We start from the raw sequence: 19952 nt of genomic DNA, 5'->3' as shown, positions 1-19952 counted from the left end.
CAAATCCAATTCCCAATTCCCTTTACAATTCAAGCCATTTACATTTCTTGCACTTTAAGATTCTGCAATTTACATTTCTTGTGTTCTAAGTTTCTGCCATTTAATTTCTTGTTCTTTAAGATTCAGCACTTTATTTTCTGTTCTCTTTAATTTCATGCAATTTACCCATTCCCTTTACTTTCCATGCAATTTAAATTCTGTTAATCACAAATCACTCAACCAAATCTTGATTCGCTTGACTAAATCAACCACTAAACTAAAATTGCTCAATCCTTCAATCCCTGTGGGATCGACCTCACTCACGTGAGTTATTATTACTTGATACGACCCGGTGCACTTGCCGGTGAGTTTTGTGTGTTTGGAATTCGTTTTCCGAAAATACACATCACCTATCCTAGTTATCCTTATCAATTGTGATGAGAATTGGATTTTTCTCCCACTTTGTTAACCTCTAACTGTGAAGGTAAGTTAAGTGGATGAATTAATTTGAATCCTCAAGTCCTAGTCTTTCCTTGGGAAAGGCTAGGGTTATTGGAACTTGTTTGAATTCTTGAAGAATTCTAATTTTCAGTCAACACCTCGAGTTTGATAACTCAAGCGTCACCAATTATTTAACCAAATCCAAAAGGGAAAATTCTAAATTAAATTGAAGACATCATAAATAGAATAAAGCAATCATAAATCTGAAACACATCAAATTACGTTTAAACATAAATTCAAATCTAACATAGAAAAGTTCATAAAGTAAATTGGGAAAATAAATAAAAGGAACGTTGAACCTGAGAAGTAGTTGAAATCCTAAATCCTTTAAGAGAAATCCTAATCCTAAAACCTAAGAGAGAGGAGAGAACCTCTCTCTCTAAAAACTACATCTAAATTATGAAAAGTGAATTATGAATTATGAAAGCATGATCATGAATGAATAGATTCCCCACTTTATAGCCTCTAATCTGTGTTTTCTGGGCCATAAACTGGGTCGAAAATAGCCCAGAAATTGCCGGAGAAGAAATCTGCCACGCTGATTTTTGTCATTGTGACGTATCTGCGTGGAGCACACGTTCGCGTTGCCTAGCATCAGGGCAACTATGGCATATTATTATATATCAAATCGAAGCCCCAGACGTTATCTTTCCAACGCAGCTGGAACCATCTCATTTGGACCTCTATAGCTCAAGTTATGATTGTTTTAGTGTGAAGAGGTCAGGCTGAACAGCTTAGCAATTTCTTCAACTTCTTGTATTCCTTCCACTTTTGCATGTTTTCTTTCCATCCTCTAAGCCATTCCAGTCCTGTAATCCTTGAAATCACTTAACACACATATCACGGTATCTGATGGTAATAAGAGAGGATTAATATTAGCAAATATAAGGCTAAGAAGCATGTTTTCAATCATAGCACAAATTCTGGGAAGGAATTGTAAAACCATGCAAATAGTATGAATAAGTGGGTAAAGAGTTGATAAAAACCACTCAATTAAGCACAAGATAAACCATAAAATAGTGGTTTATCAGGGACATCCCGATTGGTGTTTTGAATGCCGTTCTGTATGCCCAAAGAGCATCATCTAGCTTCTTCGACCAGTCCTTTCTTGATGCTCCTACAGTCTTCTCCAGAATCCTTTTTAATTCTCTATTAGATATCTCGGTTTGCCCACTTATTTGGGGGTGGTAGGGCATGGCAACCTTGTGTTTTACCCCGTATCGTAGGAGAAGAGCTTCTAGTGGTCTGTTACAAAAATGGCTCCCTCCATCACTGATGAGGGCTCGTGGGACTCCGAACCGGCTAAAGATATTCTTTCTGAGGAAGTTCATGACTACCTTGTTATCATTTGTTGGGGTTGCAATAGCCTCTACCCACTTGGAAACGTAATCCACTGCTACCAAGATATACTTGTTTGAATATGAGGTTGGGAATGGTCCCATGAAATCGATTCCCCACACATCAAACAGTTCCAGTTCTAAGATGAAATTCTGTGGCATCCCATTTCTTTTGGGTAAGTTTCCAGCTCTTTGGCATTTATTGTAGTTCTTTACTAGTTCTTTGGCATCCTTGAAAAGGGTGGTCCAAAAAAATCTACTTTGTAACACCTTGGTTGTAGTTCTTTCCCCTCCAAAATGGCCTCCATAGCATGAGCCGTGGCAATTCCATAGGACCTCTCGTTCCTCTTCTTCTGAAACACATCTTCTCAGGACTCCATCTGAACACTTCTTGAAGAGATATGGCTCATTCCAGACAAAATATTTAGCATCATTGATGAGTTTTTGATACACGGAAAACTTGTCTCTCAACAAATCTCCCTTCGGTAAGTGTACCGAATTTGTCGTCAAGTAAAAACTCACAATAGAGTAAGGTCGAATCCCACAGGGATTGATTGATCAAGCAACTTTAATTAGAAGAATGTTCTAGTTGAGCGAATCCAGAATTTGGGTTGAGAGTTGCAGAAAATAAAATGGCGGGAATGTAAATAACAGAAAAGTAAATGCTAAAATTAAAGGACTAGAAGTAAATGACTGAAAATAAAATGCAGAATTGTAAATGGGAATGGGGGATTTGCTCATAAAAGTAAATGGCAGAAATTAAAGAGAATGGGTAAGATCAGAGATGGGGAGTTCATTGGGCTTAGGAGATGTTGCATTCTCCGGATCAATTTCATTTTCATCTCTTCCTTAATCAATGCACTCATTGATCTCCTTGGCAATCTTAAGTGATTGAATTACAATTTCTTGTAATTCAATCTCTCAAATCTTGATCAATAGCCAATTCCTTGGTCAATTGCTCATGAGAAGAGATGAAGTATGGTCACTGATTATACCACATGCATTTCCCAAATCAAGTATTGAGAGGGTTATAGTCACATACCCATCCAAACCCAATTTGGTCCAGCATGAGAAAGCATTTCTAGCTTGATCTCTTCATTCCTCTTTCAAGGTTCAAAAGAGATCCAAGTTTGAATAGCTTCTCTTCCAAGATAGCTACTCAATTGGATGAAGATCGAAAGCTTTCAAGTAAAATCAAGAGGAAAGATAGAAGAACAATAATGAAAATTAGTATCCATCAAATTACAACAGAGCTCCCTAACCCAATGAAAGGGGTTTAGTTGTTCATAGCTTTTGAAAATGAAAACAAAGATGGAGAATACATCATAAAACTAGAATTTGCAAAGAAAGTAAAATACAGAGAGTAGTTCTCTTTTTTCAGCCTCCAGAACTTCTTCTTAATTCAAAGCTACTCCTATATATACTATTCTTCTCAGCTTCTAGTGTGATTCTTCAAGTCTTGGGCCTTTGGATCTTGATTTTAAAGCAGTTCCTTTCTTTATTTGGGCTTGGCTTTACTTGCAGAGAGAAAGTGCGAAGTGGGCGGAGACTTTAGTTCAGGACGTTAGGGGTGTTAATATTTAGTGAGAATATAAGTTCGAGAATGTTAGTGACACTTAACATTGTCACTAATGTTCCAATGCACCCCTTTTCCTCAAGTTAAAACCCACGTTAACTAGGTTAACGTGGCTTTTAACGTTGCCTTGTTAACCTTCGAGAACGTTAGTGACACTCAACATTGTCACTAACGTTCCAGTGTGCCCCTTCTTGCTTCACGTTAAAGCCCACGTTAACTAGGTTAACGTGGCCTTTGCCATCCTTCGAGAACGTTAATGACATTCAACATTGTCACTAACGTTCCAATGTGCCCCTAGGTCTCACGTTAGAGTCCATGTTAACTAGGTTAACGTGGCTTCTAACGTGGCCATCCTTAGCCATCCCAACGTTAGTGACAATGTTGAGTGTCACTAACGTTGGCTCATCCTTCATTCCTCATCGTTAGCTTCCACGTTAACCAAGTTAACGTGGAAGTTAACGTGACTCTTGGGGGTTGTGTGGTTGCTTCAACGTTAGTGACAATGTTGAGTGTCACTAATGTTGTCGACAACTCTTCATCCTTTACGTTAGTTCCCACGTTAACCAAGTTAACGTGGGAGTTAACGTGGTACTTTGCATCATAGGCCAACGTTAGTGACAATGTTGAGTGTCACTAAAGTTGGCTTCTCTTCCCCCCTTAACGTTAGAGGCCACGTTAACTAGGTTAACGTGGCCACTTATGAGTAATTGCCAACGTTAGTGACAATGTTAAGTGTCACTAACGTTGGCTCAACTTCTCTTCTCCACGTTAGAGTTCATGTTAACTTAGTTAACCTGACTCTCTAACGTGGGCATTGATGGCTTTTTGAGAGTGTTATTGGCAATCACTTTTCTCATTAACCTTGCAAGTTACCTCCCCTTTTCTTGCTTCCTTTTGGTCCTGAAATCAAGCAATAAAGTGCATCAAAGCTCTAGTCCAAGTCATGAGTAATGCAACATAATATTTGTCACTAAACTTATGCAAAATCCTCATGAAATTATGTAAAATGCACAATGTATGCTTGAATCAAGGCATAGGTGAATATCTACCCAAAACTAGCTTATTTTCTAAAGAAATGCATGAAACTAACCTAAAAACAGTAAAGAAAAGGTCAGTGAAACTGGCCAAGATGCCCTGGCATCAGTTTTTTTCTTTGACGTTTGTTGATCTCTGGAGGTAAAGCCCCAGTTGCCTTGAAATTGGCAATGTCTACAAATCAGGGTGCTTTGTGAACCGTCATTAACTGCTCATCTCGGAAGCGCTCATTCACACTTGCATCATGTGTTCCACCTTTGTCATGACGGATTCTGGATAGGTGATCGGCTACCTTGTTCTCCACTCCTTTCTTGTTTCTAATCTCAATATTGAATTCCTGCAACAACAAGATCCATCTTATCAGTCTTGGTTTTGATTCCTGCTTGGCAAACAAATATTTAAGTGCTGTGTGATCTGTGAAAACGATCACTTTGGCACCAATGAGGTATGATCTAAACTTGTCAAATGTAAAAACTATTACCAGCAGCTTCTTTTCAGTAGTGGTATAGTTTCTTTGAGTGTCATTGAGGACCTTGCTGGCATAGTATATCACGTGGACCAAATTATCTTTCGTCTGTCCTAACACTGCCCCAACTGTAAAATTAGATGCATCGCACATCAGTTCAAATGGTAAGTTCCAATCTGGTGGGGAAATGATAGGAGCAGAGGACAGCCTCTTTTTTAAGTTTTCGAATGCTAGCATGTACTTTTCATCAAAGATGGTGTATCAGATACAAGGAGATTGCTTAAGGGCTTGGCTATCTTTGAAAAATCTTTAATAAACCTTCTGTAAAAGCCAACATACCCTAAAAAGCTCCTAATTGCCTTGACATCACTTGGTGGGGGTAATTTTTCAATGAGTTCCACCTTAGCTCTGTCTACCTCAATGCCTTGGTTAGAAACCTTATGGCCAAGGACTATTCCTCCTGTCATCATAAAGTGACATTTTTTTCCAATTCAAGACCAAATTGGTTTCTTGGCATCTTTTTCCCCTTCAATGAATTTTTCTATCATATCTGAGAAGATAGAAAGCATGCAGCGTTGAAACGTTGCAGGAGCATTACATAGCCCAAATGGCATGCGCCTGTATGCAAACACTCCATATGGGCAAGTAAATGACGTTTTCTCCTGGTCTTTCGGATCAACCACTATTTGATTATATCCTAAGTAACCATCTAGAAAACAGTAATATGCATGTCCTGCAAGTCTTTCCAACATCTGATCCATGAAGGGGAGTGGGAAGTGATATTTTCTTGTAGCTTCATTGAGTTTTCTGTAGTCAATGCATATCCTCCATCCTGTGACCGTTCTTGTAGGGATGAGTTCGTTCCTCTCATTGGGTACTACAATGATTCCTCCTTTCTTGGGGACCACTTGGACGGGGCTGACCCATGGGCTATCCAAAATTGGGTAGATCACCCCTCCTTGCCACAGCTTCATGACTTCCTTCTGTACCACTTCTTTCATGACTTAATTTTGCCTCCTTTGGGATTGGATGGATGGTTTGACATCATCTTCTAGCAGTATCTTATGCATGCATATGGCCGAACTGATTCCCTTCAGGTCAGCGAGGGTCCATCCAATGGCATCCTTATGCTTTTGTAATACTTGGAGTAGTTCCTCCTCTTGTTCTTGGCTGAGGGCTGAGTTTATGATCACTGGGTAACTTTCATTCTCTCCTAAATATGCATATTTGAGAGTGGACGGTAGTGCTTTGAGTTCAAGTTTGGGTGCTTCTTTTCTTTCATTCTCCTCCTCTAGTGTGCCCTGAACATAAACCTCCGCTGTTGCAGCCTCTTGTACTGCATCTTCCAGTGAATCCAACCTCATACATTCTCTCAATGGTTCTTGTGGGTAACTCATGGCCTTGAACACATTGAATATCATCTTCTCATTGTATATTCTCAGGGTAAGTTCACCTTTTTGGACATCAATGATAGCTCCAGCAGTGGCTAAGAATGGTCTTCCCAGGATGATAGAAGCCTTGGCTCCTTCCTTCATATCCAACACTACAAAGTTTGCTGGAAAGATTAAGTCTCCTACCTTCACTAGCAAATCTTCTACTATGCCGTGAGAAAACTTGAATGATCGGTCTGCCAGTTGTAGGGCCATTTTTGTTGGTTTGGCCTCCTCAATCCTCATTTTTCTCATCATAGCTTCGGACATCAGATTTATGCTGGCTCCTAAATCACATAGGGCCTTTTCCACTGTGATTTTCCCTATAATACAAGGAATCTGGAAGCTCCTAGGATCCTTCAATTTCTGGGGTAGTTTGTGCTGAATGATGACACCACATTTTTCGGTTAGTATCACAGTCTCGTTGTTCTTCCAGCTTCTCTTCTTGGTCATCAATTCCTTCAAGAACTTGGCATAGAGTGGCATTTGCTCTATTGCTTCAGCAAAGGGTATGTTAATCTGTAGGTTTTTGAAGATTTCTAAAAATCTTGAGAATTGGCTGTCATCCCCCTTTTTCTTCAATTACTGAAGGTATGGGACTTTTGGAATGTATGGCTTCTGCACTTCTCCTTTTTGATGTGAATTGGAAGTGGGAACTTGAACTTCAACTTGTCCCTCTTCCTTTTCATTTGAGTCCTTCTCTTGTGGTTTCTTGGAGGTCTCCTTCAATTCCTTTCCACTTCTGAGGGTGATAGCCTGACACTCCTCCCTTGGGTGTGAATCAGTGTTGCTGCAAAGGTTATGGCCGGGAATTCGCTTAAATAGGTAGCCAATTTGTGTCTCAAGTTTCTTGATGGCAGCATCTTGATTCTGCATATTGGATCGCACTTCCTCTCGGAACATTTTACTGTCTTGTACTTCTTTGCATATACGTTCAAGTAGAGTCTCAATCCTTGAGAGTCTATCTTTGGATGATGGTGAGTTGAGATTGGAGGGATGAGAAGGGCCATTTTGGTTTTGATATGGATGTTGAGAGGTATTGTTAGGTGGGTGCTGATATGATCTCTGTGTGGAATGTTAGTGAGCTGCATTGTTGTTGGGGTTGTGACGTCTCTGATCTTGGCCTTGATCTTGTTGATTTCCCCACCTAAAGTTCGGGTCGTTCCTCCAACCAGGATTATAAGTTTTGGAGTATGGATCATGGGTTTGCCTGGGTGAGTTCCCAATGTAGTTGGCTTGTTCCTGATCACCCTCTACCTCTACAATCACTCCTTCTTGAGCTGCTGATGAGGTGGTGACTGCTGCGACTTGGTTTCTTTCCATCTTCTTGGTAAGGTCAGCCAGCTGCTTGGTGATCATCTTGTTTTGAGCCAACAGTGCATCCACATTGTTCAGCTCCATCACTCCTCTAGTATTGCCCCTTTCAGAAGCATAGAAGTAATCATTCTCAGCTACAGTCTCAATGACATCTATGGCTTCTTCAATGGTCTTCTTCTTGTTCAGAGATCCCCCGGATGAGTGGTCTTTTGCCTTCTTTGATTCATAAGAAAGACCCTCATAGAAAATATGTAACTGCACCTATTCATTGATCATGTCTGGTGGGCACCTTCTTGTCAAGTCCTTAAACCTCTCCCATGCTTCATAGAGAGTTTCACCATCTTGTTGCCTGAAGGTTTGTACTTCAGCTCTCAACCTGTTAATTCTCTGAGGAAGGTAGAATCTCGCCAAGAATTTGTTTACCACATCTTTCCAGGTTGTTAAACTCTCCTTCGGGAAAGATTCCAGCCATTTAGATGCTTTGTCCTTGAGTGAAAAGGGGAACAAAAGTAATCTATAGGTGTCAGGATGAACACCATTAGACTTCACAGTATCACATATCCTTAGGAAGGTGGTGAGATGTTGATTGGGGTCTTCTTAGACACTTCCTCCGAATGAACAGTTGTTCTGAACAAGGGTGATGAGCTGGGATTTTAGTTCAAAGTTATTGGCATATATGGTTGGATTTTGGATGCTACTTCTACAATTTCCTGGGTTTGGATTGATGTAAGAGCCCAGAACTCTTCTCTCTTGCCCAGCATGTTGCACTGGACCTTCTCTGCCATGGTTGTGAGCCTCTTCTTCATGGTGGTTCTCTATATTCTCCTCCATGTTTGGTTCAAAATACTCCTCCTCTTCCTCCGCACCAACGACTCTCTTTTCTCTTGCTTCCCTCCTTAATTTAAGGAAGGTCCTCTGGTAGCATAAATTGCGAATCACACTTTTCACAACGCGTGCCACTGACCAGCAAGTGCACTGGGTCGTCCAAGTAATACCTTACGTGAGTAAGGGTCGAATCCCACGGAGATTGTTGGTTTGAAGCAATCTATGGTTATCTTGTAAATCTTAGTCAGGAAGTCAATTATGTTTATCAATTGAATTGTGAGTAACTAGTAGAGCATAAATTAAAAGTTACTTGTTGTGCAGTAATGGAGAATATGTTGGAGTTTTGGAGATGCTTTGTCTTCTGAATCTCTGCTTTCCTCTGTCTTCTGATTCACGCACGCACGTCCTCCTATGGCAAGCTGTGTGTTGGTGGATCACCGTTGTCAATGGCTACCTTCCATCCTTCCAGTGAATACTACGCTCACACGCTCTGTCACAGCACGGCTAATCACCGGTTGGTTCTCGATCCGGTTGGAATAGGATTTACTATCCTTTTGCGTCTGTCACTAACGCCCAGCCTTCAGGAGTTTGAAGCTTGTCGCAATCATTCAATCCTTGAATCCTACTCGGAATACCACAGACAAGGTTTAGACTTTCCGGATTCTCATGAATGCCGCCATCAGTTCTAGCTTATACCACGGAGATTCTGATTAAGGAATCTCAGAGATACTCATTCAATCGGATATAGAACGGAGGTGGTTGTCAGGCACACGTTCATGGTTTGAGGAAGGTGATGAATGTCACGGATCATCACCTTCATCACAGTTAAGCGCGAATGAACATCTTAGATAAGAACAAGCGTGTTTGAATGGAAAACAGAAATACTTGCATTAATTCATCGAGACACAGCAGAGCTCCTCACCCCCAACAATGGGGTTTAGAGACTCATGCCGTCAGAGAATACAAAGTTTAGATCTGAAATGTCATGAGATACAAAATAAGTCTCTAAAAGTTGTTTAAATACTAAACTAGTAGCCTAGGGTTACAAAATATGAGTGGACTATGATGGATGATGCAGATATCCACTTCTGGGGCCCACTTGGTGTGCCGGGGCCCACTTGGTGTGTGCTGGGGCTGAGATTTCGTGCAGAGGCCATTTGTGGAGTTGAACGCCAGTTTTTATGCCAGTTTGGGCGTTCAACTCCAGTTTTTGATCCTTTTCTGGCGCTGAACGCCAGAATTGGGCAAAGAACTGGCGTTGAACGCCAGTTTACGTCGTCTATCCTTGTGCAAAGTATGGACTATTATATATTTCTGGAAAGCCCTGGATGTCTACTTTCCAACGCAATTGAAAGCACGCCATTTCGAGTTCTGTAGCTCCAGAAAATCCACTTTGAGTGCAGGGAGGTCAGAATCCAACAGCATCAGCAGTCCTTTTTCAGCCTGAATCAGATTTTTGCTCAGCTCCTTCAATTTCAGCCAGAAAAATACCTGAAATTACAGAAAAACACACAACTCATAGTAAATTCCAGAAATATGAATTTTTCCTAAAAACTACTAGAAATAGACTAAAAACTAACTAAAACATACTCTAAACTATATGAAATTATCCCCAAAAAGCGTATAAAATATCCGCTCATCACAACACCAAACTTAAACTGTTGCTTGTCCTCAAGCAACTAGACAAATAAAATAGAAGACTAATAGGTTGAGAAGCAATAATATCTCAGAGTTTTTGATTGAAGCTCAGATTCTAATTAGATGAGCGGGACTAGTAGCTTTTTGCTTTTGAACAGTTTTGGCATCTCACTTTATCCATTGAAGCTCAGAGTGATTGGCATCTATAGGAACTCAGAATTCAGATAGTGTTATTGATTCTCTTAGTTCAGTGTGATGATTCTTGAACACAGCTTCTTTATGAGTCTTGGCCGTGGCCCTAAGCACTTTGTTTTCCAGTATTACTACCGGATACATAAATGCCACAGACGCATAACTGGGTGAACCTTTTCAGATTGTGACTCAGCTTTGCTAAAGTCCCCAATTAGAGGTGTCCAGGGTTCTTAAGCACACTCTTCTTTTTGCTTTGGACCTTGACTTTAACCGCTCAGTCTCAAGTTTTCACTTGACACCTGCACGCCACAAGCACATGGTTAGGGACAGCTTGGTTTAGCCGCTTAGACCAGGATTTCAGTCCTTTAGGCCCTCCTATCCACTGATGCTCAAAGCCTTGGGATCCCTTTTATTTGCCCTTGCCTTTTGGTTTTAAGGGTTACTGCCTTTTTCTGCTTGCTTTTTTTTTTTGCAAGCTTTGTTCTTTGCTGCTTTTTCTTGCTTCAAGAATCATTTTTATGATTTTTCAGATTATCAATAACATGTCTCATGTTCATTATTCTTTCAAGAGCCAACATATTTAACAGTCTTAAACAACAAATTCAAAAGACATATGCACTGTTCAAGCATTCATTCAGAAGACAGAAAGCATTGCCACCACATTTAACCAATTAGAATTTCTCTTATTAAAACTCGAAATTTTATTGCTTCTTATTCAAAAGATCTACTACTTTATTCATGTTTGCTGATGGTGAGAAAAATAAACTATAGCTAAATTGGAGATAAAATCAAAATAGATGCTAATTACTACTATATGACTCCTAAGGTAAAATTAAAATAAGAACAGTTATCACAGAGTTAAGGCTAAGATTAGAACTCAACAACCTTGAGGTTTGGGAAGTGGATGTTCCTCTAGTCTGTGAGGTGCTTGGTCCTTGCTTCTTGGAGTGGGTTGTTTTCCTTTAGGGGCCATGATCTTAGTGATCACGGATAAGCACACCAAACTTAGAGCTTTGCTTGTCCTCAAGCAAAAGAAAAGAAAGGAGATGGGTAGAAGGAGAGCTCCTCCTCACCATCCTGGCGTTTGAACGCCCAAACACTGTCTGTTTTGGGCATTCAATGCCCAAATGCTGCTCTCCTGGGCGTTCAACGCCCAGTTGTTGCCCTTTTCTGGCGTTTGAACGCCAAATAGCTATCCTTACTGGCGTTCAGCGCCCACTGGATGCCCATTTTGGGCGCTGAACGCCCAAAATGCCCCTTTACTGGCGTTTTCTTGCCGTTGAGCTCTTTTTCTCTGTTTTGTGTGCAAATTCCTTCTGTAACCCTGTAAAATTATGCAATTGATTCTTTACCTTAGTGTCAGTAAACTTTATATAAACAAATAAAAAAGAAAAATAGGGCAAAATGCTTAGAGGATTGTTGCCCCATGGCTGGGTTGCCTCCCAGCAAGCGCTTCTTTATTGTCTTTAGCTGGACCTTGCTGAGCTTTTTAATCTAGCTTCAGCCTTGAGCATTCTTGCTCAATGTTGCCTTCAAGATAATGCTTGATTCTCTGTCCATTGACAATGAACTTCTTATCAGAATCAATATCTTGAAGCTCCACATAACCATATGGTGACACACTTGTAATCACGTATGGTCCTTTCCACCGGGATTTCAGTTTCCCGGGGAATAGCCTGAGTCTAGAGTTAAACAACAGGACCTTTTGTCCTGGTTCAAAGATTCTAGATGACAGCTTCTTGTCATGCCATTTTTTTTATTTTTCTTTATAAAGCTTGGCATTTTCGAAAGCTGTGAATCTGAATTCCTCTAGCTCATTTAGCTGGAGCAATCGTTTTTCTCCTGCTAATTTGGCATTAAAGTTTAGGAATCTGGTTGCCCAGTAGGCCTTATGTTCCAGTTCCACGGGCAAGTGGCATGCCTTACCATACACGAGTTAGTATGGAGAGGTCCCTATAGGGGTCTTGAATGCTGTTCTGTAAGCCCACAGAGCATCATCCAAGCTCCTTGCCCAATCCTTTCTACGGGTATTTACTGTCCGTTCCAGGATTCTCTTTAATTCTCTGTTAGAGACTTCAGCCTGCCCATTGGTTTGTGGATGATATGGAGTGGCCACCTTGTGGCGAATTCCATACCGAACCATGGCAGAGTAAAGCTGTTTATTGCAGAAGTGAGTGCCCCCATCACTGATTAATACTCTAGGGACACCAAACCTGCTAAAGATATGTTTCTGGATGAACTTCAGCACTATTTTAGTATCATTGGTGGGTGTGGCAATAGCCTCAACCCATTTTGATACATAGTCAACTGCCACCAGAATATAAGTGTTTGAGTATGATGGTGGGAAAGGTCCCATGAAGTCAATTCCCCATACATTAAATAACTCTATTTCCAAGATTCCTTGTTGAGGCATGGCGTAACCATGAGGCAGATTACCAGCTCTTTGGCAACTGTCACAATTACGTACAAACTCTCGGGAATCTTTATAGAGTGTGGGCCAATAGAAGCCACATTGGAGGACCTTGGTGGCTGTTCGCTCACCTCCGAAATGGCCTCCATATTGAGATCCGTGGCAATGCCATAGGATTCTCTGTGCTTCCTCTCTAGGGACACACCTACGGATAATTCCGTCTGCACATCTCTTAAAGAGATAGGGCTCATCCCACAAGTAGTACTTTGCATCAGTAATTAGTTTCTTTTTTTGTATTCTATTGTACTCCTTGGGTATGAACCTTGCAGCTTTATAGTTTGCAATATCGGCAAACCATGGTGCTTCCTGAATGGCAAATAGATGCTCATCAGGGAATGTCTCAGAGATCTCAAGGAAGGGGAGGGACGTCCCTTCCACTGTCTCTATCCGGGACAGATGATCAGCCACTTGGTTCTCTGTCCCTTTTCTGTCTCTTATTTCTATATCAAACTCTTGCAGAAGCAATACCCATCTAATGAGCCTGGGTTTTGAATCCTGCTTTGTGAGTAGATATTTAAGAGCAGCATGGTCAGTATACACAATCACTTTTGATCCTACTAAGTATGATCTGAACTTGTCAATGGCGTAAACCACTGCAAGTAGTTCTTTTTCTGTGGTTGTGTAATTTTTCTGGGCATCATTTAGAACGCGACTGGCATAATAAATGACATGCAGAAGCTTGTCATGCCTCTGTCCCAATACTGCACCAATGGTATGATTATTGGCATCACACATTAACTCAAATGGTAATGTCCAGTGTGGTGCAGAAATGACTGGTGCTGTGACCAGCTTAGCTTTCAGCATTTCAAACGCCTGCAGGCATGCTGTGTCAAACACAAATGGTGTGTCAGCAGCTAGCAGATTGCTTAGAGGTTTTGCGATTTTTGAAAAATCCTTTATAAACCTCCTATAGAATCCTGCATGCCCCAGAAAGCTTCTGATTGCCTTAACATTGGCAGGTGGTGGTAATTTTTCAATTACCTCTATTTTTGCTTGATCCACCTCTATTCCCTTGTTTGAGATTTTATGCCCAAGAACAATTCCTTCAGTCACCATGAAGTGACACTTTTCCCAGTTTAAAACTAGGTTGGTTTCTTGGCATCTTTTCAGAACAAGTTTCAGGTGATCAAGACAGGAGCTGAATGAGTCTCCATATACTGAGAAGTCATCCATGAAGACTTCCAGAAATTTTTCCACCATGTCAGAGAAAATAGAGAGCATGCATCTCTGGAAGGTTGCAGGTGCATTGCATAGCCCAAAGGGCATCCTTCTATAAGCAAACACTCCGGATGGACATGTGAATGCTGTTTTCTCTTGATCCTGGGGATCTACTGCAATCTGGTTATAGCCTGAGTAGCCATCCAAAAAGCAGTAATAATCATGACCTGCTAGTCTTTCTAGCATCTGGTCTATGAATGGTAAAGGAAAATGATCCTTTCTGGTGGCTGTATTGAGCCTTCTGTAGTCAATACACATGCGCCACCCTGTAACTGTTCTTGTAGGAACCAGTTCATTTTTTTCATTATGAATCACTGTCATGCCTCCCTTTTTTGGGACGACTAGAACAGGGCTCACCCAGGGGCTGTCAGAAATAGGATAAATAATCCCAGCCTCCAGTAATTTAGTGACCTCTTTCTGCACCACTTCCTTCATGGCTGGATTTAGCCGCCTCTGTGGTTGAACCACTGGTTTGGCATTATCCTCCAATAGGATTTTGTGCATGCATCTAGCTGGGCTTACGCCCTTAAGATCACCTATGGACCACCCAAGAGCTGTCTTGTGTGTCCTTAGCACTTGAATAAGTGCTTCCTCTTCCTGTGAATTTAAAGCAGAGCTTATGATCACTGGAAAAGTGTCACCTTCTCCTAGAAATGCATATTTCAAGGATGGTGGCAGTGGCTTGAGCTCTGGTTTAGGAGGTTTTTCCTCTTTCAGAAGAAAGTTCAGAGGCTCTTTCATGTCCCCTGAATCCTCCAAATCAGGCTGAACATCTTTAAAGATGTTTTCCAACTCTGATTCGAGACTCTCAGCCATGTTGATCTCTTCTACCAAAGAGTCAATAAGGTCAACTTTCATGCAGTCTGTTGATGTGTCTGGATGCTGCATGGCTTTGACAGCGTTCAATTTGAACTCGTCATCGTTGACTCTCAGGGTTATTTCCCCCTGCTGGACGTCAATGAGGGATCGTCCAGTTGCTAGGAAGGGTCTTCCTAGAATGAGAGTAGCACTCTTGTGCTCCTCCATTTCCAGCACAACAAAGTCAGTGGGAAAGGCGAATGGCCCAACTCTGACAAGCATGTCCTCAATCACGCCTGATGGGTATTTAGTGGAACCATCAGCAAGTTGGAGACATATCCGGGTTGGTTTAACTTCTTCAGTTAAGCCAAGCTTCCTGATAGTGGATGCAGGTATCAGGTTGATGCTTGCCCCAAGATCGCATAAAGCTGTCTTGGTGCAATCACCTTCTAATATGCATGGTATCAGAAAACTCCCAGGGTCTTTAAGCTTTTCAGGAAAGCTTTTCAGAATGACTGCACTGCATTCTTCAGTGAGGAGAACTCTTTCTGTTTCTCTCCACTCCTTTTTATGACTCAAGATCTCTTTCATGAACTTGGCATAAGAAGGTATTTGCTCAAGTGCCTCTGCAAATGGAATCTTTATTTCAAGAGTCCTTAGATAATCTGCAAAGCGAGCAAATTGCTTATCCTGCTCCTCTTTCCGGAGTTTTTGAGGATAAGGTATCTTGGCTTTATATTCCTCAACCTTAGTGGTTAAAGAAGCCTTTTTAGAGGGGTTGTTATCAGCACTTATGTGTGTCTGATCCCTCTCTGGCAATTGCGTACCAGAGTTAGAAGCTGGAGTGACGTTAGACGCCAACTCACTGTCTGTTCCTGGCGCCTGAACGCCAGAAATGTGCCCCTGTTGGGCGTTCAACGCTAGATTCTGCCCCATTTGTGGCGTTGAACGCCAATCTTGCCTTGTTTCTGGCGCTGAACGCCAGTTTTGGGCATGGTCTGGGCGTTCAGCGCCAGCCTTCCACCCATTTTCTGGCGTTTTAGTGCCAGAATTATTTTTCCCTGGGCTCTTACTGTCCTCAGGGGAATCTTTGGTGGGGTGCTCATTTCTTGAATTTTTGATGCCTTGAGGTGGGGTATTTAATGTTTTCCCACTTCTTAATTGAACTGCTTGGCATTCTTCTGCTATTTGCTTTGATAGCTGCTGCTTTGTTTGCTTAAACTGTTCCTCCATATGTATATTAGCTATCCTTGTCTCCTGTAACCTGTCTTTGAATTCAGCTAGCTGCTTTGTTAGAAAATCTAATTGTTGATTGAATTCAGCAGCTTGTTTTACAGTACTGAATTCAGCAGTTACTGTTTTAACCTCTTCATTCATGGAAGGGTTGCTGCTTAGATACAGATGCTGATTCCTGGCAACTGTATCAATGAGCTCTTGAGCCTCTTCAATTGTCTTTCTCATATGGATAGATCCACCAGCTGAGTAATCTAAAGACATCTGAGCTCCTTCTGTAATCCCAAAGTAGAAGATGTCTAACTGAACCCACTCTGAAAACATTTCAGAGGGGCATTTTCGTAGCATCTCTCTGTATCTCTCCCAGGCATCATAAAGAGATTCATTATCTCCTTGTTTAAAGCCTTGGATGTCCAGCCTTAGCTGTGTCATCCTTTTTGGAGGGAAATATTGATTTAGGAATTTTTCTGTCAGCTGTTTCCATGTTCTTATGCTGGCCTTAGGTTAGTTATTTAACCACCTTTTAGCTTGATCTTTTACAGCAAATGGAAACAGTAATAGTCTGTAGACATCCTGATCTATTTCCTTATCATGTACTGTGTCAGCAATTTGTAAAAATTGTGCCAGAAACTCTGTAGGTTCTTCCTGTGGAAGACCGGAATACTGGCAACTTTGCTGCACCATGATAATGAGCTGAGGATTCAACTCAAAGCTACTAACCCCAATGAAGGGTATGCATATGCTACTCCCATACGAAGCAGTAGAGGGGTTAGAATATGACCCCAAAGTCCTCCTGGACTGTCCATCTCCACTTATGTCCATGATGGATCTATGGATATAACTTGGACTGATTTATCTTTTTATTTATTTTATTTTATAAGAAGTAAATACTTAAATAAAATAAAATAACTAAAAAGAATTTGAATTAAAAAAAAAATTTTTTTTTTAAATTTTTTTTTTCGTAAAAAAAAATTAAAAATAATTAGTTAAAAAAAAACGAAATTTTTTGAAAAAGAGGGAAGATATTTTCGAAAATTAGAGAGAGAGAGTTAGTTAGGTAGTTTTGAAAAAGTTAAGAAACAAACAAAAAGTTAGTTAGTTAGTTGAAACAAATTTTGAAAAGATAAGAAGTTAGGAAGTTAGAATAGATATTTTGGAAAAGATATTTTTTTTTTGAATTTAGTGAGGAGAGAGAAAAACAATAAGATAGTACAAGATTTAAAATTTTTAGATCTAATGCTCCTTGTTTTCGAAAAATTTGGAGGGAAAACACCAAGGAACACCAAACTTAAAAATTTTAAGATCAAGGCACAAGGAAACTCAAGAACACTTTGAAGACTCACAAGAACACAAGAACATGAAGGAAGAACACCAAACTTAAAATTTTTAGAAAACCAAACCAAAATTTTCGAAAATCAAAGGGGAATTAACAAGAAAACACCAAACTTAAAGTTTGGCACAAGATTTAATAGAAAAAAATATTTTTGAAAAAGAAGGTTTTGAAAAGAGTATAAAAGAGTCTAACCCAATCAAATTAATGTTCTAATCAAATGAGTTATGGGACCTTCAAAAATTTTAAGAAAGATTATTTTTGAAAACACCAAACTTAAAGTTTGGCACAGGATTTAATAGAAAAAATATTTTTGAAAAAGAAGGTTTTGAAAAGAGTATAAAAGAGTCTAACCCAATCAAATTAATGTTCTAGCCAAATGAGTTATGGGACCTTCAAAAATTTTAAGAAAGATTATTTTTGAAAACACCAAACTTAAAGTTTGGCACAGGATTTAATAGAAAAATTATTTTTGAAAAAGGTTTTTTTTTTTTTTTTAAAAATATGATAGCCAATTATCATGAACATAAACACCACGTTCTAAATAACTGAGCTATAAGTTTAAAGTATTTTAACAAGGGTTAATTAATAAAAGACTCTAAACCAAAAAGAAAGATTTTTCCTAATCTAAGCAACAAAATAATCCGTCAGTTGTTCAAACACGAAAAATCCCCGGCAACGGCGCCAAAAACTTGGTAGCATAAATTGCGAATCACACTTTTCACAACGCGTGCCACTGACCAGCAAGTGCACTGGGTCGTCCAAGTAATACCTTACGTGAGTAAGGGTCGAATCCCACGGAGATTGTTGGTTTGAAGCAATCTATGGTTATCTTGTAAATCTTAGTCAGGAAGTCAATTATGTTTATCAATTGAATTGTGAGTAACTAGTAGAGCATAAATTAAAAGTTACTTGTTGTGCAGTAATGGAGAATATGTTGGAGTTTTGGAGATGCTTTGTCTTCTGAATCTCTGCTTTCCTCTGTCTTCTGATTCACGCACGCACGTCCTCCTATGGCAAGCTGTGTGTTGGTGGATCACCGTTGTCAATGGCTACCTTCCATCCTTCCAGTGAATACTACGCTCACGCGCTCTGTCACAGCACGGCTAATCACCGGTTGGTTCTCGATCCGGTTGGAATAGGATTTACTATCCTTTTGCGTCTGTCACTAACGCCCAGCCTTCAGGAGTTTGAAGCTTGTCGCAATCATTCAATCCTTGAATCCTACTCGGAATACCACAGACAAGGTTTAGACTTTCCGGATTCTCATGAATGCCGCCATCAGTTCTAGCTTATACCACGGAGATTCTGATTAAGGAATCTCAGAGATACTCATTCAATCGGATATAGAACGGAGGTGGTTGTCAGGCACACGTTCATGGTTTGAGGAAGGTGATGAATGTCACGGATCATCACCTTCATCACAGTTAAGCGCGAATGAACATCTTAGATAAGAACAAGCGTGTTTGAATGGAAAACAGAAATACTTGCATTAATTCATCGAGACACAGCAGAGCTCCTCACCCCCAACAATGGGGTTTAGAGACTCATGCCGTCAGAGAATACAAAGTTTAGATCTGAAATGTCATGAGATACAAAATAAGTCTCTAAAAGTTGTTTAAATACTAAACTAGTAGCCTAGGGTTACAAAATATGAGTGGACTATGATGGATGATGCAGATATCCACTTCTGGGGCCCACTTGGTGTGCCGTGTTCCACTTGGTGTGTGCTGGGGCTGAGATTTCGTGCAGAGGCCATTTGTGGAGTTGAACGCCAGTTTTTATGCCAGTTTGGGCGTTCAACTCCAGTTTTTGATCCTTTTCTGGCGCTGAACGCCAGAATTGGGCAAAGAACTGGCGTTGAACGCCAGTTTACGTCGTCTATCCTTGTGCAAAGTATGGACTATTATATATTGCTGGAAAGCCCTGGATGTCTACTTTCCAACGCAATTGGAAGCACGCCATTTCGAGTTCTGTAGCTCCAGAAAATCCACTTTGAGTGCAGGGAGGTCAGAATCCAACAGCATCAGCAGTCCTTTTTCAGCCTGAATCAGATTTTTGCTCAGCTCCTTCAATTTCAGCCAGAAAAATACCTGAAATTACAGAAAAACACACAACTCATAGTAAATTCCAGAAATATGAATTTTTCCTAAAAACTACTAGAAATAGACTAAAAACTAACTAAAACATACTCTAAACTATATGAAATTATCCCCAAAAAGCGTATAAAATATCCGCTCATCATCCTCTCAGGTTCAGAATCAAAGGAAGTTGAAGCCCCACTTCTTCTACCTGTCATACAACCAACAGAGCAAAAAGCAAGAAAGAGAATTGATGGAGAAATTACTCCTATTAGGGGTGCTGTTAGTGTGAGTGATGCAATATATCAAACAGTTAGTGGGTTATTGAACTGAATTGTAAAAAAAATGAAGATAACACCACAAACGGGTAAGGGGTAAAGGGAACAAAATAACTAAAACTGAAAGTAAATCACTCAAATGAAATTAAATCAAACAAAGAAAAATGCTCAAACTAGTTATCCACCAATTTAATCATTGTTGATACAAAATCAATCCCCGGCAACGGCGCCATAAACTTGATGCACGG

At 40.4% G+C, this 19952-nt stretch overlaps 1 non-coding gene across 1 annotated transcript; it reads left to right on the top strand.

The window, feature by feature from the left end:
* Window positions 1–7915: 7915 nt before the first annotated feature.
* On the top strand, window positions 7916–8019 carry LOC112774148 (small nucleolar RNA R71). Its single transcript, XR_003188649.1, has one exon. It is a non-coding gene; the product is annotated as a small nucleolar RNA R71 (small nucleolar RNA).
* The last annotated feature ends 11933 nt before the right edge of the window (window positions 8020–19952 follow it).

This window comes from Arachis hypogaea, chromosome 18 (genome assembly GCF_003086295.3).
Source record: "Arachis hypogaea cultivar Tifrunner chromosome 18, arahy.Tifrunner.gnm2.J5K5, whole genome shotgun sequence".
Classification (NCBI taxonomy): Eukaryota; Viridiplantae; Streptophyta; class Magnoliopsida; order Fabales; family Fabaceae; genus Arachis; species Arachis hypogaea.
This window is presented reverse-complemented; position numbering and strand designations above follow the sequence as displayed.